Source organism: Rhinatrema bivittatum, chromosome 2, assembly GCF_901001135.1.
Source record: "Rhinatrema bivittatum chromosome 2, aRhiBiv1.1, whole genome shotgun sequence".
Lineage (NCBI taxonomy): Eukaryota > Metazoa > Chordata > Amphibia > Gymnophiona > Rhinatrematidae > Rhinatrema > Rhinatrema bivittatum.
The window spans coordinates 632,247,334-632,275,102 of record NC_042616.1 but is presented as its reverse complement, the minus strand read 5'-3'; the positions used below and the strand labels follow the sequence as shown (position 1 = coordinate 632,275,102).

General features: G+C 43.0%; 2 protein-coding genes across 2 annotated transcripts in view; one reads left to right on the top strand and one right to left on the bottom strand.

Annotated features, from left to right (window-relative positions):
* Positions 1-21,746, bottom strand: part of LOC115085355 (aquaporin-4-like) — a 127,784-nt gene extending 106,038 nt beyond the window's left edge. The window contains exon 1 of the mRNA XM_029591269.1: positions 21,206-21,746. The gene's annotated coding sequence lies outside the window, so the exon portion shown is untranslated. The remainder of the gene's footprint in view (positions 1-21,205) is intronic.
* Positions 21,747-21,759: 13 nt separating this feature from the next.
* The window catches only part of RB1CC1 (RB1 inducible coiled-coil 1), a 434,332-nt gene continuing 428,322 nt past the window's right edge, over positions 21,760-27,769 (top strand). The window contains 1 exon segment of the mRNA XM_029591270.1: positions 21,760-21,888. The gene's annotated coding sequence lies outside the window, so the exon portion shown is untranslated.

Genomic DNA, 27,769 nt, shown 5'->3' with positions numbered 1-27,769 from the left:
ACATACTTTTCATTCCTAAACATATTCTAATGGATTACCAAAATAAGATTTCATCGAAACAAAATAGCGAGCAGATTATGGAATATTTTCCACCTTAATATTCCCCACCACAAACTGATTACAATATGAGGTGGACACATAGGCCTGATCTAAAATATATCCAGATCTATGAGTAGCCACATTAATCAGTGGGCTTAGATTAAAAGAAGACATCAATCATTCAAATTCTTGATAAATTCCTTTGGACTGGCAATTGGGATGCATATTAAAATCCCCATTCATAAAAATATTTTCTCAATGGGACGAAACTGCCATTAAAAAGTCCCCCAACACCAATAGATCCTTATTCAACATACCAGGTGGGGAGTATAAGAGTTGCTTGCAGAAACAGCTGCTGCTGCAAGACAGGCTCCTGTCTCTAATCCTCTGAAGTTGTATTTTAGGGAACAGTAGTGTCACTTACCCGAGTCTCAGCTGGGTGGGAGATTCCCACTTTTGCATGGGAGAGAAGGAAACTCCTGAAGTGGGAGACTCCCACCTAATAAGGGATATTTGGCAGGTCTATATATGACTTCATAAAGCTCAGCATAAAAAATAAAAATAAAACCAAAGCCAAAGAGATTTTCAATTCTAGGATATATACAATACTTTCTTGAATAAAAAATAATTGTACAAATTTTTTATGCTCAAAAGGGATAAGGCGTATATTTCATAAGGTAGACTTCTAGGGGGCAATAATCATAGAAACATAGAAATGACAGCAGAAGAAGACCAAATGGCCCATCCAGTCTGCCCAGCAAGTTTTGCACTTTTTTTTTTCTCATTCTTATCTGTTACTTTTGGCTCTTAGTAACCTTTTGTCAAACCAACTGCAATGGTGCAAACCCTGAGGGTACTTTTTACTCACACTATTTGTACCAATAATCAAAGCTATTGCCCATAGAAAAAAATTACCCACAAAGATTTGCAGCTGGTTTTGTTTGTATAGTTTTTCCATAGAAAATATGTGAAGTTTTGATAATACAAAACTACACGTTGCTGAATAGCCTGCTCTCTTCTCACACCTGGAGACACCTTCAAACAATCCAGTTGATGCAGTAATCTAGGCATTAAAGAATTGTGCGCTGGATTTCAGTGCACATTTTTAATGTCCAGATAAAAAAAAAAAGTAAGCGCTTGATGCAATAAGCTAATGCTATGCAAATGCATCGAGAGCTTAAAAAAACATGTTGATTGTAAAATGTGCATTCAGCACAGGCCAAACACACATTTTAACTTGGGACAAGTGCCAGATATAGAGCAGGAAGGAGACAGTGCTTATCTGGTTAAGTGGCAGCTGCTGCCACTTAGTTTGATAATGATTGACTCATCCAGCTGTCTGGCCATGATCTGCCATTGCCACTTAGCCGGATAAGTACTGACCTATATGGCTAAGTGGCAGTGGTGAAACCGTGGCCAGATAGCTGGATAACTTAGTACCTATCCAGCTAATTAGCAGTGGTTAGCCTGATAAATCCTGACTTTTTTTTTTGCCTTTTTAAACTATTTCTAAGGATTTTCAGTGCCAGCACAGTAGTACTGAAAACTGTACACCATCTCTGACCCAGGAATTACGTTTCCAGCATTAAGAAAATCTGGGTTAGGCCAGCACACCTCTTTACAATAAGGCGTACTGCTTAATGCTCTAATCTGCATGAAATTTCCATGCAAGGGCGCTGATCAGTATTCACATTTTTTAATGCACATTTTGTGAGCATAAAACTCCTTGCTGCATTGACAGTAAACTTTACATTCACAAAATGTGCATTTGAATGAGAGTTAAAATGTGTGTTTGGCTGAGTACACCTTCTGCATTGGTCTGAATGCAGTCCAAATTACACGCATTGCCTGCACTCAGAGTGGGCAATTTTGAAAACCCCTATATCCACAGGTAAACGGGGCAATTTTCAGAACAGTCCACAGCGAGAGAGGAAGATGGGCATAGAAATAGCCAAACTAGAACAGTTCCTGGATAGGCTGGACCAGCCTATGTGGAAGTGGGTATGTCAGCACTCGAAGCTCATCCTGGAGACCACCCTAGAAATAGGTGATGCCTTTTACCAGTCAAGGCCAGAACAACCATGACTACAAGAGAAGCAGCCCTCATAGGGTCCCAGGCACCAGAGTCCAAAAGTAGGAACCCCCTCGGCGAGTCTCAGAGCATGACAGGTCCAATTCCTTACCCGTCTCACAAGAGCCAGACCCACCACCCTACTTTAACTGTGGAAAATCAATTTGCCCATGAATGTCACTGCATAGGGGATAAACCTATGGACGTCAATCTGATAGCCCCACATCTCTGCAACTTTGTTGGCACATTCCCCGCTTAGGGTTTTCAACTTTTGTGGTCCTAGCATAAGTGGTTTTCCAACTCTCCCCTTCTTCATAAGGAAGAGAGATTTAGTATACCGAGCAGCAACAATAAATCTAAAGGGAGAAACATTTGAGCAACTCTTGATACCCTCATCTTTACCACCATCAAGTGCTACACAACTAACCCACAGCCACTTCCTAGAGGGCCATAGAGGGGAAGAGAAAACTGGAGAAAAATCCTGGCCCAATTTTATTAGACTATCTTATACTGGCAAGTGGACAGTGGAGTGCCTCAGGGATCTGTATTGGGACCCTTACTTTTCAATATATTTATAAATGATCTGGAAAGAAATATGACGAGTGAGATAATCAAATTTTCAGATGATACAGAATTGTTCAGAGAAGTTAAATCACAAGCAGATTGTGATAAATTGCACGAAGACTTTGTGAGACTAGAAAATTGGGCATCAAAATGGCAGATGAAATTTAATGTGGATAAGTGCAAGGTGATGCATATAGGGAAAAATAACCCATGCTATAGTTACACAATGTTAGGTTCCATATTAGGTGCTACAACCCAAGAAAGAGATCTAGGCGTCATAGTGGATAATAGGGGTGTGCATTCGGATTGACCGCATTAGTAAAACGCAACTCATATTTTTTTTTTACTTAAAAAATTGATTCGACATAAACGATCGGATTTCCCACATATCGAACATAGATATGTTCGATATGTGGGAAATCGCGATTGTTGAGCCAAAATAAAAATATAAACCCCCTCACCCTCCTTAATCCCCCCCCCAGACTTACCACAACTCCCTGGTGATGGAGCGAGGAGTGAGGACGTCATTTCTGCAATCCTTGGCGAGAAGCATGTGACGTCGGCGGCACGTCGAGTGCCGCCGGCGTCACGTGATTCCCGGCTCGTTCGCGCCGGACGGCTCGTTCGGCCCAAAAAGAACTTTTGGCCAGCTTGAGGGGGTCAGGAGGCCCCCCCCAAGCTGGCCAAAAGTTCTTTTTGGGCCGAACGAGCCGTCCGGCGCAAACTCGCCGGGAATCACGTGACGTCGCATCTGAGTGACGCGGCGCCACGTGATTCCCGGCGAGTTCGCGCCGGACGGCTCGTTCGGCCCAAAAAGAACTTTTGGCCAGCTTGGGGGGGTCAGGAGGCCCCCCCAAGCTGGCCAAAAGTTCTTTTTGGGCCGAACGAGCCGTCCGGCGCGAACGAGCCGGGAATCACGTGACGTCGCGTCTGAGTGACGCGGCGCCACGTGATTCCCGGCGAGTTCGCGCCGGACGGCTCGTTCGGCCCAAAAAGAACTTTTGGCCAGCTTGGGGGGTCAGGAGGCCCCCCCAAGCTGGCCAAAAGTTCTTTTTGGGCCGAACGAGCCGTCCGGCGCGAATGAGCCGGGAATCACGTGACGCCGCGTCACTCGACGTGCCACCGACGTCACATGCTTCTCGCCAAGGATTGCAGAAATGACGTCCTCACTCCTCGCTCGATCACCAGGGAGTTGTGGTAAGTCTGGGGGGGGGATTAAGGAGGGTGAGGGGGTTTAAATTTTTTTTTTGCACATATGTACATATACCCAACTCATTGGATTTTTTTTATGTCCATATTGGCCGCAAGTGGGACCCCCTTTCGGACATAAAAAATATGAACATAAAATTTTGCTCTGCACATCCCTAGTGGATAACACACTGAAATTGTCGGTTCAGTGTGCTGCGGCAGTCAAAAAAGCAAATAGAATGTTGGGAATTATTAGAAAGGGAATGGTGAATAAAACAGAAAATGTCATAATGCCTCTATATCACTCCATGGTGAGACCGCACCTTGAATACTGTGTACAATTCTGGTCGCCGCATCTCAAAAAAGATATAATTGCGATGGAGAAGGTTCAGAGAAGGGCTACCAAAATAAGGGGAATGGAACAGCTCCTCTATGAGGAAAGACTAAAGAGGTTAGGACTTTTCAGCTTGGAGAAGAGATGGCTGAGGGGGTATTTGATAGAGGTGTTTAAAATCATGAGAGGTCTAGAACGAGTAGATGTGAATCAGTTATTTACTCTTTCGGATTATAGAAAGACTAGGGAGCACTCCATGAAGTTAGCGTGTGGTACATTTAAAACTAATCGGAGAAAGTTCTTTTTCACTCAACGCACAATTAAACTCTGGAATTTGTTGCCAGAGGATGTGGTTAGTGCAGTTAGTATAGCTGTGTTTTAAAAAAGAATTGGATAAGTTCTTGGAGGAGAAGTCCATTACCTGCTATTAATTGAGTTGACTTAGAAAATAGCCACTGCTATTACTAGCAACGGTAACATGGAATAGACTTAGTTTTTGGGCACTTGCCAGGTTCTTATGGCCTGGATTGGCCACTGTTGGAAACAGGATGCTGGGCTTGATGGACCCTTGGTCTGTCCCAGTATGGCGTGTTCTTATGTTCTTAAGTCCAGGACTATTGCCAGTCCTACCCTACTTGTCAGCTAACTAAACCTACTGGGGTTCAAGCGGCTCCCTGGTGCCAATGCCTATTATAGAGTGGCTTCTTCAAGTTACATACTTTGAAAAGAATTAAACCGTTATTACATCCTCAGGACTTCCGGACTGTGTTACAAGCCACAATTCTACCAAAGATTGACTATTGTAATGCACTACTACTGGGTCTCCCTAAAAGCACAATTCAACCTCTTCAGATGTTGCAGAATGCCGCTGCTCGTTTAATTACTAATACTCGACGGCATGAACATATTACTCCAGCACTCATGTTCCTACATTGGCTACCCGTATCCTTCAGAATTACTTTTAAAGTTCTCTCACTCATCCACAAATCAATTCACAACCAAGAGATACAATGGTTCTCTGATCAGCTCATTTTTCGCACCTCCAACAGACCAATTAGAAATATTCACCAAGCGAAATTAGCTGTCCATCCACTAAAACACATCAAACACGTTTCCACCATAGACCGATCATTCTCCATAGCGGGTATCAAAATCTGGAACAACATGCCGTTGGACCTGCGTCTTGAATCCTGTCACAAAACCTTCAAACAAAACCTTAAAACATGGTTGTTTGAACAAGCATTCACTCTATGAATCTCATCTAACCTAAAAATTCAGCTATCCCTTATTATTCCTCACTGGCTCCAAGTTCTTTTCCTCGCATTTTGTATTTACATTCTGCTATTCCATACCCCCCCACTGTTACTCAATTTAGGCTATTGTATGCAATGTGACATTGGTCTCGCTGCTGACAGTTAATTTGCTCCTGCGAATACATGGTTATTTATATTTTATTGTTTGATATTTAATGATGTATGCATATTATCTTTAAAACCCTTGTTTCTGTAAAGCCTGTTGCTGTCATGTTTTACTGTTTTTTAAACTGTTACATGTAAAGCCTGTTGCTAATTTGTTTCACTGTAAACCGAGGTGATGTATGTCTATACGTACCGCGGTATAAAAGAATCTATAAATAAATAAATAAATAAAAATATAGAAGCTCCCTTTAAAAGAATGGCTATGGACCTAGTAGGATACTTGGAAAGGGCCAGCAGAGAGAATAAATACATTTTAGTCATCTTGGACTATGCTACTAGATATTCAGAAGCTGAATCCTTGTGGAAAATGAAGACTCAAACTGTAGCGATGGCCTTAATAGTGGTCTTCTCCCAGGTTGTGTCCAAAGTGATGAAGCAAGTTTGTGCCTTACTGGGAGTGAAAATCCTGCAGACCTCAGTTTACCATCTGCAAACTGATGGGCTGGTGGAACATTTCAACATGTCTTTCAAGCATTTGCTGAGGAAGTTTATTGTGGAAATTGCATGAGCTGGGACTTTTTATTACCCTATATATTTTTTTGCATTCTGCAAAGTTCCCCAAAGATCAACAGGCTTTTCCCTGTTCGAACTACTATATGGCAAAAGACTGAGATGGAGTCTAGATGTAGCCCAAGAGACTTGGGAAGAGGAACCAACCTTCGGACAGAACCTGGTCAACTATATAATCTGGATACAAGAATTACAAAGAAGGGCTGGAGATTCCACATGCCTATGCCTAGAGAAGGCTCAGGATACCCAAGACTGGGAATATAATCGCTCCACTGTTCAATGGGTCTTTCAGCCCAAAGACCGTGTCCTCATCCTCTTACCATCTCCAGAAAGTGAACTATTGTCCTACTGGCAAGGACCTTATGAGGTATTGGAGAAGATTGGTTCTGTAGACTACAGGTGGCCCAACCGGATAAAAGGAAGGAGGACTCATCTTCCATCTGAACCTCCTAAAGAAGTGCATCACACCAACTTATGACCTTGTCCAGAGAGAAGATTTTGGCCTGGAAATCTCACCAAACCATTACCAGTCCCTTTCGGGGACCAACTCTCTGCCCAGCAAAAAGTGGAACTAGACCAGCTGTTAAGTCAGAATAAGGATATATTTTCCATTGTTCCCAGCCAAACTTATCTCCCATGCCATGACATCATTACCCCTTCAGGAGTAGTGGTTCAACAGTGGCCATACTGGAGTGGATTCTAGAGGCTAGACATCACATGGTAAAGGCTGAAGTGAAAAAGATGCTTCAACCTGGTGTAATAGAAGAATCCAATAATGACTGGTATTCATCCTAAACTAGACAGTAACATCCGGATCTGTATAGACTTCAGAAAAGTTATTTTCATGTAAACCACTTAGGAAGTAAGATAAGTGGTCTATATCTTTTAATAAATTAAATAAATAAGTCAATGAGGCCTCGAAGCTTAATGTCTACCCAATGCTTTCCATAGATGGACTCATTGAGAGACTGGGGACAAAGGGGTATTGTCAGGTATCCCTTATGGCAGTAGTGAAAAAAGAAAATAGCTTTCTCTACAACTGGAGGATACTTCCAGCTAATGATCCTGCATTTTGGATTTCATTGAGCTCTAGCTACATTTCAGAGGTTGGTCAACTGTCTGAAATACCCACATCAGGGCTATACCATGGCCTATCTTGATAACATTGTCATAAACAATGGTGACTGGAAAATAAACTTAAGCCAAATAAAAGCAGTGCTTACAAACCTACAGAAGAGTGGGCTTATGGCCAACCCCAAGAAATGCCTGTTAGAGGCTAAAAAGTACAATACCTAGGTTACTCCCTTGGGAAGGGGAAAGTCCATCCCCAAGCACAGAAAATAGATATGATGAACAGTAAGACGAGAATCTTTATAGGCTTCATCGGATATTATAGACGTTTCACACTGAACTTTTCAGAAAAGGCTGAATACCTCACAGAAGAAATACCCAGAGAAAGTCAGCTGGTCTGCAGAGGCCTTCCATAGTCTAAAGTAGGCCCTGTGCTCAGAACCAGTTCTGATGAGCCCAGACTTTACCAGGACTTTCATAGTCCAGTCATGACGACTCGGAAGAGAGGTTAGGAGTACTCCTGGCATGAGAGAATAAAAGCCAGGAATATCCAGTAAACTTCATTAGCAGGAAGCTAATGCCCATGGAGAGATAGTATTTATAAGATCATAAGAGCATAAGACTAGCCATAATAGGTCAGACCAAAGGACGATCAAGTCCAGCATCCTGTTTCCAACAGTGGCTAATTCAGGTCACAATACCTCGTAGGATCCAAAGGGGTAGATAGAATCCATGCTGCTTATCCCAGAGATAAGCAGTGGATTTCTGCAACTCCATCTTAATAATGGTTTATGGACTTTTCCTCCAGGAACTTATCCAAACCTTTTTTAAATGCAACTACACCACTAGTTTTCACCACATCCTCTGGCAATGAAATCCAGAGCTTAATTATGTGTTGAGTAAAAAAAATATTTTCTCTTTTTTAGTTTTAAATCTTTCGCCTAATAACTTCATTGTGTGTCCCCTAGTATTTGTACTCTTTGAAAGAGTAAACAACTGATTAATGTTTACTCGTTCCACTTCACTTATTACTTTATAGCCCTCTATCATATCTCTCTTCAGCCATCTCTTCTCCAAGCTAAAGAAACCTAACCTCTTTAGTCTTTCCTCACAGGGGAATCATTCTATCATTTTGGTTGTCATTCTCTGTACCTTTTCTAATTCTGCTATATCTTTTTTGAGATGTGACCAGAAATGCACAAAATACTCAGGATGAGGTCACACCATGGAGTGATACCGAGGCATTAGGATATTCTGCTTTATTTTCTAGTCATTTCCTAATAATTCCTTGCATTCTTTTTGCTTTCTTGGCTGCTGCTTCACACTGAGCAGATTTCAACGTTATCAACGATGACACCTAGATCCTTTTCCTTAATTCAGACTCTTAATGTGGAACCTTACATTGTGTAGCTATAATTTGGGTTACTCTCCTTTAGATGCATCACTTTGCACTTGTTCACATTAAATTTCATTTGCATGCCCAGTTTCCCAGTTTTGAAATGTTCTCTTGCAATTTCTCACAATTCTTTTGTGATTTAATAATTTTGAGTAATTTTGTATCATGAGCAAATTTGATCACCTCACTTGTTGTTCCCATTTCCAGGTATATTTACAAGTATATTAAAAAGTATTGGTTCCAGAACAAATTATTGGGCAGTACACTATTCACCTTTCTCCATTGAGAAAATTTACCATTTAGCCCTATTCTCTGTTTTCTATCTTTTAACCAGTTCCCAGTCCATAATAGGACACTGCCACATATCCCATAACTTTTTAATTTCCAAAGAAGTCTCTCATGAGGGACTTTGTCAAATGCTTTCTGGAAATCCAAATACATTATATCAACTGGTTCACCTTTATCCATGATTATTTATGTCCTCCAAAAAATATAGTAGACTGATGAGGCAAGACTTCCCTTGGATAAATCCATATTGGCTTTGTCCATTTAAACTATGCTTATTTATATGTTCAGCAATTTTGTTCTTATGATATAAACTAAACTATCATTTTGCTTGGCAGAGATGTCTGACTCACTGGTCTGTAGTGTCCTGGATCATCCCTTGATCTCTTTCTAAAAATTGGCATTAGACTGGCAACCCTTCAGTCTACATGTACTATCAGATGATTTTAATGATAGTTTATAAATTACTAGGGATGTGAATCGTTTTCCATATCTTCTTAACGATAGAAATCGTGTGGCAGGGCAAGAAAATCGTCTTAGGCACGATTTTTTAGTTAAAAAATCGTTAAAAATCGTTTTTTCCGATTAGTGCGCACTAACTCGAGTTAGTGCGCACTAACGGGAGTTAGTGCGCACTAACTGGGAGTTAGTGCGCACTAACTGAAAATGATACAATTTGACACTTTTCAGGTCAGTTAAGGTCAGTTTAGGAATGAATATGTATTCCTATTGGCTGCCCTCTTATTTATTCATGTTACCAAGTTTCCTACTGACAGTATATGGGGGATGGGAAATGGAAACAGTTGGTAGCTTGACAAAACAAGTAATGTGATCAGTCAATGTGACTAGAACTTGTGCCCTAACCCTGATACCAGGGGTATTGTGATCTTCCTGCACACAGTGCCCTATCCCTATTAATACCAGGAGTGTTGTGATCTTCCTGCACACAGTGCCCTATCCCTAATACCAGGGGTGTTGTGATCTTCAAGCACACAGTGCCCTATTCCTGATACTGGGGGTGTTGTGATCTTCTTGCACACATCCCGATATCAGGGATAGGGCACTGCGTGCAGGAAGATCACAACACTCCTGGTATTAATAGGGATAGGGCACTGCATGCAGGAAGATCACAACACTCCTGGTATTAATAGGGATAGGGCACTGCATGCAGGAAGATCACAACACCCCTGGTATCAGGGATAGGGCACTGTGTGCAGGAAGATCACAATACCCCGGAGGAGTGAGGGTCAGGCAGCTCCCCCCTGTCTGTGAAGCCAGCCTCTCACTAGTAATGCAGGGAGGGAGCTGTCTCAGACTTCACCATCCTCCCCCCCCCCCTTACCCACACACCATTCACTAGCTGGGACATGGGGGAAGTCAGGAGTGAGGGTCAGGCAGCTCCCCCCTGTCTGTGAAGCCAGCCTCTCACTAGTAATGCAGGGAGGGAGCTGTCTCAGACTTCACCATCCACCCCCCCCCCCTCACCCACACACCATTCACTAGCTGGGACATGGGGGAAGTCAGGAGTGAGGGACAGGCAGCTCCCCCCTGTCTGTGAAGTCAGCCTCTCACTAGTAATGCAGGGAGGGAGCTGTCTCAGACTTCACCATCCTCCCCCCCCCCCTCACCCACACCACATTCACTAGCTGGGACATGGGGGAAGTCAGGAGTGAGGGTCAGGCAGCTCCCCCCTGTCTGCGAAGCCAGCCTCTCACTAGTAATGCAGGGAGGGAGCTGTCTCAGACTTCACCATCCTCCCCCCCCCCTCACCCACACACCATTCACTAGCTGGGACATGGAGGAAGTCAGGAGTGAGGGTCAGGCAGCTCCCCCCTGTCTGTGAAGCCAGCCTCTCACTAGTAATGCAGGGAGGGAGCTGTCTCAGACTTCACCATCCTCCCCCCCCCCTCACCCACACACCATTCACTAGCTGGGACATGGGGGAAGTCAGGAGTGAGGGTCAGGAAGCTCCCCCCTGTCTGTGAAGCCAGCCTCTCACTAGTAATGCAGGGAGGGAGCTGTCTCAGACTTCACCATCCTCCCCCCCCCCCTCACCACACACCATTCACTAGCTGGGACATGGGGGAAGTCAGGAGTGAGGGTCAGGCAGCTCCCCCCTGTCTGTGAAGCCAGCCTCTCACTAGTAATGCAGGGAGGGAGCTGTCTCAGACTGGTATCAGGGTTAGGGCACTGTGTGCAGGAAGATCACAACACTCCTGGTATTAATAGGGATAGGGCACTGTAAGAGATGACTGTAGTAGATTGAATAAAGATCTGATGTTTCTGCTCTCCTCACACCAAACAAAAACAACACACAAGCAGAGAAGCCCTTCTTACAAAGCTGAGCTAGTGAGTTAAGTAGGAGGAAAAGTAAACATACTGGTGCCAGTGTGGCTACTTAAAAAATACACTTACCAACAATCAATTACATATATTTGAACTGTGTACAGTTTCCAGCCAGGACCACCTTTCTAAAATGCACAGTGATTGGCAAATTCAACATGCACTAGCATTTCAGGTGCCTGCTAACAAAAATAATAAACAAACAGTTCTAGTCACGTGAGTGCTGATCATTACATTACTTTTTTGTCAAGCTTCCAACTGTTTCCATTTCACATCCCCCCAACCATATTGGTAACATCAATAGATAAGAGCACAGCCAGCCAATAGGAATACATACATACATATTCATTCCTAAGTGACCTTTACTGACCTGGGAAGTGTGAACACTTTGTTTCATTTTCTGTTGGTGTTCGTTAGTTTCCAGTTCCATTTCCCATCCCCCCAACCATCACCTCAGTGGTAACCTTGGTAACATCAATAGATAAGAGGGCAGCCAGCCAATAGGAACACATATTCATTCCTAACTGACCTTCAGTGACCTGGAAAGTGTTTATTTGTATCATTTTCAGTTAGTGCGCACTAACGGGGAGTTAGTGCGCACTAACTCGAGTTAGTGCGCACTAACACGATTTAACGATTTTTAACGATAAATCGTTAGAATTTCTATTGTATCGTGTTCTATAACGATTAAGACGATATAAACATTATCGGACGATAATTTTAATCGTTGAAAAACGATTCACATCCCTATAAATTACTAATAGCAGGTCTGCAATTTCATTTCTCAGTTCTTTCAGCACTCTGGGATGTATTCACCTGGTTCAGGTGATTTGCTACTCTTTAGTTTGTCAATTTGCCCTAGTACATCAGGTACACTGAGATTTGTTTCAGTTCTACTGAATGATCATCTTTGAATATCATTTCTAACATGGGTATCTCTCTTACATCTTCCTCAGTGAGGACCAAAGCAAAGAATTCATTTATTCTCTCTGTTATGGCTTTGTCATCCCTAAGTACCTCTTTTACCTCTTGATCATCTAATGGTCCAATTGACTCCTTTGCAGGCTTTCTACTACAAATGTACCTAAAACATTTTTATTATGAGTTTTTGCTTCCACAGCAAACTTCTGTTCAAATTCTCTCTTTGCCTTCCTTATGGCTTTGCATCTAACTTGCCAGTGCTCAACTGTTTCCTGTTTTCTACATTTGGATCCCTTTTCCTTTTCTTGAAAGATGTTCCTTTAGCTATTACAGCCTCTCTCACCTCACTTTTTAACCATGTCAGAAGTCATTTAGCTTTCCTTTTAATCTTTTATAATGCGTGGCATACATCTGCTCTGGGCTTCCAAGATGGTATTTTTAAATAACATCCATGCCTGATATAAACTCTTAACCTTCCCTGCTGCTTCTTTCAGTTTTTTCCTATTTTCCTCAATTTCTCATAGATACTCTTTTTTTTTTAAGAGTTAAATGCTGTCGCAGTAGATTTCTTAAGTGTCCTTCCTCCCGTTAGTAATTCAAATCTGATCATGCTGTGATCACTATTGCCAAATGGCTCCAATAATGTTATCTCTTGCACCAAATCTTGTGTTCCACTAACGACTAGGTCTAAAATAGTTTTCCCTCTTGCTGGTTTTTGTGCAGCTGCTCCATAAAGCAGTCATTTATTTCATATAGGAACTATTCCTCTCTAGCATGTCTTTATGTAACATTCACAAAAATCAATAGTGGGGTAATTGAAATCACCCATTATTACTGTGCTGCTGATTCTGTTAGCTTCCCTAATTTATTTTAGCATTTCATTGTCTGTTTGTTCATTCTGGCCAGTAAGACACTCCTACTACCATTTTATTCCTTTTCACCTGGAATTTATATCCATAAAGATTCAACAAAGCATTTTGTTTCCTGCAGAACTTTTATCCTGTTTGACTCAATGCCCTTTTTAACATATAATGCCACGCCCCACCAATTTGATCCATCCTATCATTTCAATATAATTTGAACTCTGGTATCACAGTGTCCCACTGATTATCCTCCTTCCACCAGGTCTCAGACAGGCCAATTATATCTACCTCTTCATCCAGTGCTTTGCACTCTAACTCTCCAATCTTATTTTTTAAACTTCTAGCATTTGTATACAAACATTTCAAATTATGATTTTTTATTTGTATTAACAACCTGCTTATCAATTGGCAGGAATAGTTTGGAATCTTTCTGCTCTCTCTGCTTTTACTTAAAGTTACTTTGTCCATTTTAGCATTTATTGCAATCTTTCTACTGGGATGCTCTAACTTACCTGTTAACTTAGTATCCACCATAGATAAATCATTCCGAACCATGCACTTTTGAGCAACTGTCGGCTTTCCCTCATTATCAGTTAATGCCAGCAGCCTGGTTCCACTCTGGTTATGGTGGAGCCCATAATTTCAGGAAAGGCCCCCTTCCTCAAAATAATGCCCATCACCTAACAAACCTAAAACCCTCTTCCCTGCTTCATCTCATCCACGCATTGAGACTCTGGAGCTCTGCCTGTGTCTGGGGTCCTTTACATGGGACAGAGAGCGTTTCTGAGAATGATATCCTAGTGGTTCTGAATTTCAACTTTCTACCTAAAATCTTAAACTTGGATTCCAGAAACTCCTTCCTGCACACTTTCCACATATACCAAGACAGACGGCTCCTTTCCAGCACTATCTAAAATACTATGTAAAGCGTGAGGTCCGCCACCTTCACCAGCCACCCAGCTATCTACCTTCCTAATAATTGAATCACCAGCTACAATGGCCTTCCTAACCCTTCCCTCCTGGGCACATGCCCCTGGAGACATATCTTTGGTGCAAAAGGACACTATAGCACCTTGAGGGCAAGTCCTAGCCACAGCATTGATTTCTGCCTCACCAAGGTGATGCTCTCCTTCCAGGTGATCTTTCCCCTCCAAGACAGCACAGGAGTTGCCCGATTTAGAGATGGGATTGATCTACTATGACCCTGGAGGTCTCCTCTATATGCCTGTCTCCCTTAGCTTCTCCAGGTCTGCCTTTCTAGCCTCTAAACATTGGATTCATTCTCTCAGGTCTAGTAGTTCTTTGCACCTAGTGCACATGTACAACTTCGATAACTAGGAAATGATACATATGGCACTCAGTGCAAAAGATTGGAAAGCTTCCCTCTTCCTGCTGAACTTCTGTTTGCATCTCAATTTTGTTGATTTGTTATTGAGTTAAAATTTCTAAGGGAATAGGGATGTAAAGCTGATCTAAAATACTTTTAGTCAATTGTTCTATTTATATTTGCCTGTCAGAGACCCCCTATAAACATTAAAATTAATCTACTTAGTTACCCATCTTATTGATGCTTGTTATGAATTAATTCCTTCTGTATAAAATGTGAAAGTAAATTATAGTAAGGAGTTTTGAGGTAAGCACACCTGACGGTGCCTGCTTCTGATCCTATTCTGCTGCAAGAGGTGTGGGACCTCTGGAAACTGGCGCTATAGAGCCTAAAGCCTGGATTTGCTCACAGTGATCTCTGGAGGCCTCTCCTGTGGGATGTTGGGTAAGATATGCAAAGAACTGAGCTGTTACGTGGGATTTTCATTATTATCTGTTGGGTCACCAGTTTACACTTGTGACAGACCACCAATGACTTGTGTAGATTGCACAGATCAAGGAGACCAATGGTTGGATGATGAGATGAGTCTTGGCACTCCAGCCATTCACTTAGAAAATGCGACACAGAACCAGGAAAGAGAATGCCAAAGCCAGCTTCCTTCCAGCAGGCACTCAACCAAGGAAGGCTGAGCTGAGGAGGAGGGTGTGCGAAGGCGTGCATATGAGGGAGTCCCAGAAAACTTTAAGGGACCAGTTCGAGGTATCTGGCCTGGTCCATCTTAGCACACTTCCCAAAAGGGAATCTTGGTCCCAGGGCTCTTCCCTAAGATGGGGATAAGAAGGCAGACTGAAGAGGGAAGAGAGACCCCCAGGGATGAGAAGGAAGCTGAACATACACCAAAACAGCATGTTTAATTGATACAACTTTATTTTCAAGACTACTGAGATAAGCAGCCCTTTTATCTACTTTTGTGTAAATCATAAAAGATTTTGTGAAGAAATGGCCAGAGTCCAGACTCCTTTGCAGTGGTTCTAAAAAAAATGATTAACTGGACAGGATCACCTTTCCCTGAAAGGTAGAGAGTTGGGCCTGTAATTCTTGAAACATTTTTAGGTACCCTGTGTTCTCAGAGGCTGCTCTGCCTTGCTTTTGTTTAAGGGCTGATCCAAACTGCCACTGACTTGCTGTGGTGAGGTCAGGAAGACCACATCTCAGCAAAGGCATGTTTCAGAATGGCCAGGTATCACTGAAGGAGGAACGGGCAATCTTCAGCCTGTAGCAACTGTTGTTTCCTGTGTTTGGAGCCCTTGAGTGAAGGTGGCCACCAGGACTTACCAGGAAGGAAACAGGGAGTAATCATAAAGCAGTAACAAGTAGAAAACCGGAAAAAGTAAGAAGAAAGTCACCAGTCCAGATGAGCAACAATTTCCCAAAGCAAACTAAGAAGAATATTGGTCTAGCAAAGGTGTGACAGGATGAAGTTCCTTCTATTCAGCCCTCATTTTGGGACACATCTAATACTGGTCCAATGGAAGCCTGCAGAGGTGTGTCTAGCTCACTCTAATGTAAGGGATAAATATATGATGATTCCCTGGAGTGCCAGCAGCCTCTGTAGCTCTACCACCAGATTCCCAAGCCTTGAACACCTGAGGCCACAGATTCATCCTTTCTTGCCCAAGACGATTACCACATTTCTTCATTTCATCTTCTAGCCTGCCAGTATTTTCTTCAAAAAGCAACTGTGGACAGACCAGCAAGAAACATGATAAAAAAAAACAGATACCCAGAACTGTACTCAACCAACCATAACACTGAACTCACATAAGACTCAAGCTAAGGACTGGGATGAACACTTACCAGTAATCTCTTGGGACCCAGAGAGCCCCACAGGAAGCCTATTGGCGACACTCATTCGGTAGCCGAGGGCAGGAAACTGAGTCTGGTCTACACCAAGGAGAACAAATTTATCAACTAAGTAATTTCTCCATTTCCTAGTGTGTAGACAGATGGACTCGGGACCAGTGGGATGTACCAAAGCTACTCCAAACAGGGTGGGGAGGCTGCCTGTGGTCCACTCAACAACGCACGTGCAAAGGCTGCATCCTCCCAGGCCTGCCACATCCAGTACGATAAAACCTGGAAAAGTGCGTAAGGAGGACCACGGCATAGCTCAGCAGATATCAACGGGAGACAACAGACTAACCTCTGCCCATGACACTGCCTGAGCCCTAGTGGAATGAGCCCTAACTTGAGTAGGCAATGGCTTTTCAGCATCCACATACACGGCCGTGACCACCTCCTTAATCCAACGAACTAAGGTAGCCCACGAAGATGGAGTGTCCTGTTTACTCCCGCCATGGAGAACAAACAGGTGATCCATCTTTAGAAAAGACTCAGATACTGCACGACAAAACACTTAATATTCAAGAAGCACAAAAGATAAAACTCCTCCACATCTCTGACCTTATCCAGGGATGGCAAGGAGATGGACTGATTCAATGAAAGTCTAGATTACCTTGGGCAAGAATGGAACAGTATGCAGCTAACACCCCTGGGAGTCACCCGAAGGAATGGCTCCCGGCAAGATAAGGCCTGCAGCTCAGAAATCCAATGCACAGAACATATAGCCACCAGGAACACAGTCTTCATAGTCAACAAACAGAAGGAAAGGCTATGCAGTGGTTGGAACATAGGGCCTGCCAAAAAGTCCAGCACCAAATTAAGATTCCACAATGGAACTGGTAACCTCAAGGGAAGCCTAACATGCTTCACTCCCTTCAAAAAAATGAGCCACATCAGGATGAGACATGGCAATACCATTCACCAGGTCTCTGAAGCAGGCAAGAGCCACAACCTGCACCTTCAAGGAATTAAGGGCCAAGCCTTTATTCAATCCATCCTGCAAAAAATCCAGAATGAGAGGGATCTTAATTGAATGAGGAAAAACACCACTCCTCACAACAGGCCTTAAAAACTCTCCAAACCCACAAATAAGCCAAGAAAGTGGAAAACTTGTGAGTGCAGAGTAAGGTGGCAATCACCACAGAGGAATAACATTTTAACAGGTGAGCCCTCTCAAGGGCCAAACCGTAAGACAAAGAGTCAGATCCTCATGATGAACCAGTCCCTGCTGAAGCAGATCCATATGTGGTGGAAGATGAAGGGGAGACTCTGCCAGGAGTAGTCACAAATCCGCATACCACAGACACCTGGGTCAGTCCGGCGCCTCCAGGAGTACTAGCCACCTGTGGCCTTTGATCTTGCAAATTATCCTGCCCAGCAAGGGCCACAGAGGAAAAGCATAAAACAATCTGTCTTTTGGCCAGACCTGTATGAGAGCATCTATTCCCAGGGACCATGGATCTCTCCTGCAACTATAGAAGCGAAGAACCTTCGCATTTTGAGAAGTCACCAGCAGGTCTAGGAATGGAAGGCCCCAGCGACTCACAATCAGCTAAAACGCACTTGACATATCAATCTCTGGATTGAAACTTCTGGTAGGAAAACTCTGCCATATCCCAAGTCAAACCGGACCCCCAGATACTCCAACAAATGGGATGGTTGACGATTGCTCTTGGTCAGGTTCACCAAACCGAGCTCCTGCAATAAGATCATCTTGGGTGTCATCAGGTGGCTCTCTTCCTGAGACTTGGCTCTAATCAGCTAGTTGTCCAAATATGGGTGCACCAGGATTCCTTCTTTTCGCAAGGCTGCCGCTACCACCACCATAATCTTGAAAAATGTTCTGGGAGCGGTGGCTAGACCAAAAGGCAGCACCTGAAACTGATAATGGTGCCCCAACACCACAAAGCGTAGAAAGTGTTGGATGTTGCAATTGGATGGGAATATGAAGGTAAGCCTCTGACAGACCAAGGAAGGCAGAAATTCCCCCGTCTGCACCATTATTAGAGTGTAAGGTTTCCATTCGAAAAGGAGTCACCTTCAAATGACGGTTGACCCTCTTGAGACCCATGATGGGATGAAAATAGCCCTCCTTCTTGGGCACAACAAAATAAATGGAACATTGCCCCATACTTTGAGATGTGGGCACTGGAACCACAGCCCTCAGTCTGAGGAGCCCTTGAAGCATGAACTCCACTGCCTGCTTCTTCTGCAAGGAGTGGTAAGGGGACACCATGAACGCATTCCAAGGAATACCGCAAAGTTCCAGTGCTTACCCTTCACGTTATCACCTCCAGGACCCACTGGTCTGCCATGATTTCAACCTAGCTCTGATAAAAGAGAGACATCCCCCTATTTCCTGTTTGCAAAGTGGGTTGGCAAACCTTCATTGGGAAGCTCAGGAAGATCCACCACCCGAGCCCACTCCTCTCTTGGGCTGCTGGGGTCATAAGGACTGAGACCTACCAAAAGGCCAAGTCCACTGAAAGGTTGTCCCTCTGTAGGGACGAAAACAACTGGAACCCTGGAAACGACCACTCATACCAAAGGGGCACTGTAACTGTTTCTTATCCTCCGGCAACCAAGGAACCAGAGACTCGCCCCACTTACTGGCCAGTTTCGCCAACTTGCTCCCAAACAAGAGCGGTCCTTTAAAGGAACTGTGCGCCAAGTTAAGCACAGAAAAAGGTTTGTGTGTGTAAAAAGAGCGCCCAAAAACCGAGTGCGCAATGAGTGTGCAGAGCTGAACACTGCGCACAGACGGCCTATAGAGGGCAGCAGAACACGCACAAGTATGTGGAAATGGCCTTCATGAAAAAAGCCTAAGTACGGGGCCTAGCCCCTTTTGGGGTGGGAGGGGCTAGTTCCAACAGGCTGCCCAGTTCCCCAACCCCGGGAACGACCGTCGGCAAGGTGAGCCGAGAACATAGACCAGAGGAAGTCCTGAAAACCCTGTCTCTGATTCAGGTAAAACTTTCTCCTTTTTTTTTTTCCAACCATACCTGAGGTCAGTGTTTACTAGTTGAGAAGAGAGTCTCCAGCTGCGGGGGGAGAGGGCATCTGCTGTCACCGCCACACTTGGCCTCCTTCAGCCGCTGCCTTTCAGCTGAACTAGCAGATAAATCCATGCTGGGAATCCAGCTACTGGACCAAGGCACACCCTTGAGGGACCATGGAAATCACCCTCAGGAATTCTCAATTGAGGGAGTGACCTTAGCTAAGCATTCACCGCAGGAGGAGCGGGACTTCTTTCCTGAATTCAGAATTTCAAATTTCTCCTTTCAGAAAGCTCAAAGCAATCCCCATAGGGAGATGCACATCCACCATCTGTTGGAGACCGAGAATACTGGCACGTTGTGATCACTGCAGGGTTATATATACTGTGTCATCAGCTGGTAGGGGAGCATAAACCCAGTGGGGTCCTGAGTCCATCTATCTACACGCTAGGAAATGCTGAACTGAGTCCTGTCTGTCCCATTACCAATTTAATCTTCCTCTGCTTGATCACCCCCTAAAAACTAGCAGGTAAAACAATCCTAGTGTGAGGAGGGGGTACAGGTTGTGGGAGGATGAGAGTTTTAGAAGTTCAACCGAGTGATTTGGCTGTACTAACAGAGATCTGAGATGCTCTTCCGCATACCATAGTAACAAATAACAGTACGCTTTTCTTGGGTTATTAAAGGCCGCAGTTTATTTATAACTCAAACCCAAGCCCCATACTTTAACAATGATCTAAAAATACCCCCAATAGGCTCCACCCCTCGAAGACCCCTAGCTCCCCACCACGCCCCCAGTGGTAGGGATAAGCATTGTCCATGTCTCGTCTTACCTCACCTCGTCCCAGCAAAGGTAAGCACGCGGCCTTGAGCATCGGCCCCCCTCTTGCTCATTGGCCATCTCGTGTAGCAGCCCCCAAATTAAACGAGATTCCTCCCCCTCCCCCCGAATGCCCTTTTACAGTAAATAAACAACATTTAACAACATTGGGATCGGGTTTACTGCCACCTTCTGCAACAAAATTTTTAAAACCAACACATTAAACGCTTCATATGATTACACATATGGTGCCCTAGGGAGGGAAACAGTAATGCCGCCGCTGCCTCAGCCTGCCCGGATCGTCTGAGGCGCGAAATCACAGCTCAATGGTGAAAGTTCAGGCAGCACCCAATCCCCAAAGGAGCATTTCAAAATGCTCCCCTGCCATTGGGCGCCACCTCCAGGCTCCCCCTAGATCTCCCCCCAATCCAATACCCCTCCCGCTTCCCGAGCGCTCGTCTCATGTTACCCGCGGCGGCACAAGACGTGCATGCCCTGCCTTAGCATATTTTGGTTTCAGTATGCTATACCATTAATCACTGCATTTTAATAAATACTGCATAAAGCTGAAAAATACATAGGTTTAGTTCTTCTTTCATTAAATGTACTTGAGTGAAAGACTCAGCATATTTTACTGACTCCACCTGGTTCCCCATGCATACTTTTACTGTATTGTTTTCCTCAACTTTTGCTGATAAGAGTGGTAGATGTCAGGAATAAGCTATCAGTAAGTGTTTTTCTCTCTTTTCCTCTGAACTAACTTCCTGCAACTTCAGATCATGACCCCCTTGCCCTGGGTTTTCATTTGAAATTCTTTCATATTCCCTCTCTCAGTAAAATCTGTTTGTAGGGTTTGTTTTGCACACCTTATATCATTTTAGTAATTTCTTTCTGAACTCTTCTTCCTTAAGATCCTTAAAAAGTTACAGCCTCCAAAAATGAACATAACCCTTTAATCAGTACTTCTGTAACTTGCTAATGCATAACACCAATTTACACTTCCAAAAAAGTCAAACTCGAAATACTTTTTTAAAAAACACTTTAGCCCTGATTCATTATTTTTTTTCTCATAGGTAAAAGATCTTTATGACTCATACCCTTCATTTGCAGTTAGTGCAATTTCAATCCAAAATTTCTACGAGTCTGCATTTCTGAATTTTTCAAAACGAAAATAAAATAATTTTTTTGAAAACTCTGATCATTATTTTTGGGACGGTAAACTTTATTCAGGCATTTCACATCACAAGTCTGAGGCATGAACGTATTTCTTGCTGGTCCCTAGGATAAAAATAAACATGATTATTATTGAGGAAGATCGATGAAGAGTAATGAGCGCAGTAGCAGTCAAATACTATACAAATGGGGAGGGGGCAAGACTTCCTTTTCTCATAGACTTAAGAGGAGTAAAAAAAAAAAAAAACCAAAGCCGCCAAATCCCACTACAAATATACTCATCTGAAGCCAACTGCCATCCACGCAACTTCTCTCTCTCGCATGGTCTGTATAATCCGCGCTCCCTTCCTCAAATCACTTGCTCTTGCAAACATCCCCCCTCCCCTTCTCTATGACGCAGTTACTGCGGCCACCGTCCGCTCGCGCACGCGCTGAGAAAAGCATCAGGCAGCCGCCGCGGCTGGAAGCGCACCCAGACCCTAACTCGAAAACTACTCGTCTCGCGCGAGCGTGGCCCCGAAAGGTTCCACCCCTTTCCATCACGCCGTCCCGCGAAGTCGCCGAATCTCGCGTGATTTTGCGCCGGAAGCAGGTAGTCGGAGCCGCGGTAAGTCAATAACAACAATAACAAGGCGAAAAAAAAAAAAAGAGAATGCTGGTTGTATAACTGATCTATTCCTCCCGACTCCGCTGGCAATGTCCGGGGGGTGAAGGGGGGTCTGTCATGGTAAGTGAGGAGGATGAAGCGCTGGCTCTGCTGTTTGGATGTGGGATCAGTTCGGCCATCCCCGGGCGGCGGCGGCGGGATGTGAGACAGGAGCTGCAGTGACTTGCTTGTATGCATTTGAGAGAGGGGATGTTTTAGGCTGACTGTGTGTACTTTTTCTCTATTTTTTCCTTTATTCGTTTTTTCCTTTTTCTCATCACACATTCTTTGCGCAGAAATAAAGAACAACAATTTATAGGCGATATCTTTGCCCGCGTTGGACTAAACCCGGCGGTCACACTATTTCGTTTCTGCCTCTAATCAGACCTAAGTGTGAAAAAGAGCTTGACACTCTCGGCTCCTTTTGCTTACTCTCTTGGGGTTGAATGAGTTGACAGAAACGAATTAACTTTCTGAATGAGCTGCTTTCCTACTAAAGTGTAGTGCATCCGCAGAAGTAGGATGCTAGGATTTTTTAAGCTGTTCATATTTATTTTATTAAGTTAACAAGAGTACATTTAAGTGTTTGGCCCTTAAGCCTCTAGATCCATTTTCAAGGCATGCTTATCCTTGAAAGACTTGGAGGATTTTTATTTTTTAGAATTGAATTATTTAGTTGCTATTGTTTGCATGTTTGTTTTAAACAAGGAAACGAGAATGTACTTAACTCCATATTGTTGTGACCTCAAAGTCATAATTTGTGCTGGAGTGATTCATTTTTTTAATTGTTTTTGAAAGAGGAAAACATGTATTAAATGTCATGGTATTTGGATGTTTATCTGCCGTCATTTACTATGTTTATTGGCCTTTAATGATTAACACAGCAGTTTAAATAATGGCAGTTGCAACACTGATTACTATTTTATTCAGATGTTTCTTCACCAGTTGAATGATTAGGTTGTGCTACTTTCAAAACAGCTGACATAGCTCATGTTTTGTCTAGCTAGAAGCCTGATAAATTACATGTTTTCTTTCAGCTATCAAGTTTGGTCAGAACATTAGAATCATACCTGTAGCATTATAATTTTGGAATGTCCCATATAATTTTAGAAAAGCAGTTTCAGCAGTTCATGAGTACTTTACCTTTAAACATCACATAACCCTATGTTTTGATTTTGTAGATATATAAGATGTTTCTTTTAAACTTGTTACACATCAACATTCATTTGCATCTTTCAAAAACGTTGGCATCATTTTAGAAACTGTATTTTACTAAAATGTTTTTTTGAGAGCCCTTCACTTTAAAATTGACACAGCTATTTGTTTCTGGAGTATTTATGTGGTCACAATTCAATTTTAATTCCAGTGAGTTAATTTAAAACATCAGCAAAGGTCATATTTGTGGAATCAGTTATATAGACATTACCTACTTACAATTAAATAACTTTTAGACTTAAAGATTGTGTCCACTGGGTTCTACCTTTCTTTGGTTAACTTGCTGCTAATCCTACTTAGTAATATGTTTCTGCACTCTGTTTATTAATACTCTTATCATAAAACTGCTGGATTTCTTAAAGAAATTCTTACAGCTATGTATATATAACTTGGCCAGGCAAAAAGTCTTGCATCCTAATCACCTTAACCATGAAATACTTTTTCCCTTCAAATCATACTAATTATTCTTTTTTTGTTAAACAGGCACAGATTGCTGAAGCAACTTGTCAGAGATCATACAGATTGAGAGTCTGATTTATTAAGGTTTTTGTTCCATAGACACAGAATAAGAGAAAAGTTTTAGTAAATCAGGCCCATAGTGGAAAAGAGAGAATTCAAACAGATTTGTTTTTCTTTGGTCCTGTATTTTGACCACCACATTAGACATGACAAATCTTTCCTCCTTTATGGGTGAGGGAGATTTTTTGTCTGAACATGATACCCCTGAATTTAGTATGGAAATATAGAACATGACGGCAAACAGATTGTTTGTTTTTGAAGGTGTAAATAAATATGTGGATAGAGGTAAGCTAGTTGATATAGTATATCTAGATTTTTAAAAAGTGTTTTGACAATGAGATACTCTTAAGGAAATAAAAAAGTAATTGAATAGAAGGCAGTGTTCTTTTGTAGATTGAGAACTTATTAAAAGAGAGAAAATAAAGATTAGGGCTAAATGATTAAGTTTCTCAGTGGAGAAAGGTGAATAGTGGAGTGCCCCAGGGATCTATACTGGGACTGCTGCTTTTTGACATATTTATAAATGACTTAGAAATGGTAACAAGGAGTGAGGTGATTAAATTTGCTGATGATACAAAATTATTCAGAGTTGTTAAATTTCAAGAGTGTTGTGAGAAATTGCAGGATGGCAGATGACATTTAACGTGAATAAATACAAAGTGATGCATGCCAAGTTCCACATTGGGGATCACTACTCAGGAAAAGGATCTAGGTGTCGTAGACAGTATGTTGAAATCCTCCATGGTTCATCTAGTCTGCATAGAGTGGCAGTTACTACCATAAGAAATTTGCTGCTCAGACTAGATGGACCACTTGGTCTTTTTCTGCAGTTACAATGTTACTATGAGAACTGCACACAGTACTCAAGGCGCGTCACACCATGGAGCAATACAGTGGCCATATGATATTCTCTATTTTATTCTTCATTTCTTTCCTAATAGAATGCTAGGAATTATTTGCTTTTTTGGCCACAGTCGCACACTGAGCAGAGGATTTCAACATATTGCCATGATTCCGTTAAGGGTAGTAATATTAAAAATGAAAACCAAGCAACTGTCAAACCCACAACAAAATTACTGTTAGTTACATTTTTACATTTGTACCCTAGACCATAAAGGTCAGGCCCAGTGTTGGTTGTCATCTGAATCTAATTCCCCCTTTCTCCCCTACTTGTAGGCAGGTTGGCGGGTGCAGGGATCTGTCTGCTACAAGACACCTCCAGCTGCCCTCCCACCTTCCTTGCGATCCTAAGTCAGGTAAAAGACAATGTGTATTCTCCTCAGAAATAGACTTTTATTTATCAGATTTGGCAGGACATAGCATTTAGAAAATAAAACTACCTATCTTTAATATCCTGGCTACTAAGTACCAGTTTTCCCTAAAGAAAGTTCTGTATCATGGGGGGATAACAAAACATGCCATAAACCTTAGCCTGCTTGAGATACTAACACTTATGACTAACGTACTCTTGATTTGAACTTTCAGGCTATTCTTCTGTTTATTTCTGAAGCAGCGCTGGAGAGCATGGGCAAGGGATAGGCTTACTTCCTGGCTTTATGCGGGCCAGGCTGTCTGGGCTGGTTCTCACCCTTCGGGATAGGAGGGAGATCTGGTCAGTCTTTGATCCTCCTTTTGCTTCCAGGGACACCTCAGCACAGGTTCTCGCTCTCAGGGTTTTATCCCCGGGTTTGTTTTCAGGGTTTGGGCTCCTCCGGGGGTCCGTGCCTCGCCTTCCTGCTTCCTTTTTGGCTTCTGGGTTGCTCTGCCAGGAGGTTCTTCTTTCCTTCTCTTCTGCCTTTTCTCCTCCTTTCCCCCCCTATCTTCTACTTACCAGCTGATAAATATGCATAAGCTCATGCATACCCTCGTGGTGGTTGGAGGGTCTCTTGCTACTTTGCAGGTTATTTTCTCCGCCCACCCCCCATTACCTCGGGAGGGGTCCTGCCACGTTGGCAGGACAAGCTGCATGTCAGAGTGCCATCACTGTCTCAGGCTGCCCCACTCCCCTTTTCCTTCCAAGGACGGGGGTCTCTGCTTGAATGTCCCTGACACTTGCTTAGGATCTTAAATCCTATTGTCTCTTCTGTCTGGTTTCTTTATTTGCGCAGGAACTGACAAACAGGTACATCTGATAAGGTCTCCTATACTGCATTGGAACAAGGCCTCTAGTTTCCACTGATGTAATGCGGTTTAAAGTTCACCTTATTGTAGCAGGGTCTGGGGCTGTCAGAATTTATCCTATACCTGGCTATTATAATTCATAATTGATGCATCATTGGTAAACAGGAGATTTGAGAAACATGCATCATTAAAACCATTCAGGTATCTGACGGTCTGTATCATGTCTCCCCTCCACCTCCTTTCTTCCAGGGATTCATATTCAGATCCTTCAGCCTCTCCTCTTAAGTCTTTCTGTACAGTCCCCACACCATTTTGGTCACCCTTTTCTGGACTGCCTCTATCCTATCTCTAGCTTTTTAAGATACGGCTTCCAGTATTGAACACAGTACTCCAGGTGGGGCCTCACCAAGGACCTGCACATGGGCATTATCGCCTCTTTTTTTTTTTTTCCTTACTGGTTATTCCTTCACTAGGAGAGGCCACCACCCTTTCAGCAAAGAAATATTCTGATATTGCTCCCAAGTCTAACTTTCTGGACCCTCATTCTGTGACCTCTTGTTCAAATTTCCTTTCAGTTAGTTGAATGTCTCTGTGATATCTCCCTTCTTTTCTGACCTCTAAAGCTGTGCTTCTCATCTCAGTCCTCTGGGCACTCCCAACCATTCAGGTTTTCAGGATATCCACAGTGAATAAGCATAAGCTAGTTATGCATGCACTGTTTCCATTGTATGCAAATCTATCTCATACATATTTGTTGTGGTTATCCTGAATATCTGACTGGCTAGGTGTGTGCTGAGGACTGGGTTGAGAAGTACTGCTATTAAGTATACTCTAAGTTAATAGACTCAAACAACGTCAAGAATTTTTTTTTTCCATGGAAAGGGTGATGGATGCTTGGAATGCCCTTTCGGAGGAGGTGCTGAAGACAAAAATAGTAGAGGAATTCAAATGGGTGTGGGATAAACATAGATGATCCCTTGTAGCAAGAGGATTGAAAAAGCATGGGAGTAATATGATAAGTTTTCTGAATATGGGTGACTTGCACAGAGGGGCCATTGTAACCCTGAACAGGAAGGCTAGGGGAGAATGTGCACGGAGTGACAGTTTGAGCTCCGAACTCCTTGTTGGGCAGATTGGTGGACTATTTGTCCTAATCTGCCATCATTTACTATGCTAATTATTTAGACCCTTAAATTCTCATCTCTTTTGCACCATTTTAGTAGTTTTTCTCTGGCCTGCTTCTAGCCTGAATATATCTTTCAGAAGTAAGGCCTCCAGAGTTGGCCATCATTGGACACAGTGCTTTATGTTCAGATACTCATTATTTGGAGAAATTATAACATTTCAGATTCTTGGTTTGATTTTCAAAACAGAAATATAGTGAAACAAGGCAAGTACAGTTATCAAATTTGTTGTTCTAATTCCCCCAGCAGAGAACAGAAACAACAAGAGTAAAACCCTAAACCAATTAAGCCTGATACATCACTTTGAATGCATATACAGCGTTGCTCTCTGCTTCAACGGCAGGGATAAATGTGGAAAAGAGGATTTACATTCAGACAACATCCAACAAGGCATTGATCTGTGCAGTCTGGGTAAACAAGCATCGGGGTAACTTGCTTGATGTGGCGGTTACTACCGTTAACCATTAAGCCTTATGCAACTCCAGTGTTACTCTCTGCATCAATGGCAGGGGATGGCAGGTAATTTGAATCAAACAGTTACCAACAAGGGCCCTGAACTTGGTGGTTGGTGAAACAGATAAGGGAGGAAGACCGATACTTCACGCATATCCAGCATAGCTCTCTGCTTCAACGGCAGGGGGAATGAAGAAAAGTGGATCTATATACAGACAACAACCAACAAGGACTGAATTACATAGTCTGGGTAAACAAATAAGCATGGGTCTAGCTTGCTTATTGCGGCAGTTACTACCCCTAACTAATTAAGCTAGATATTTCACTTAGATGCAGTTCCAACACTGCTC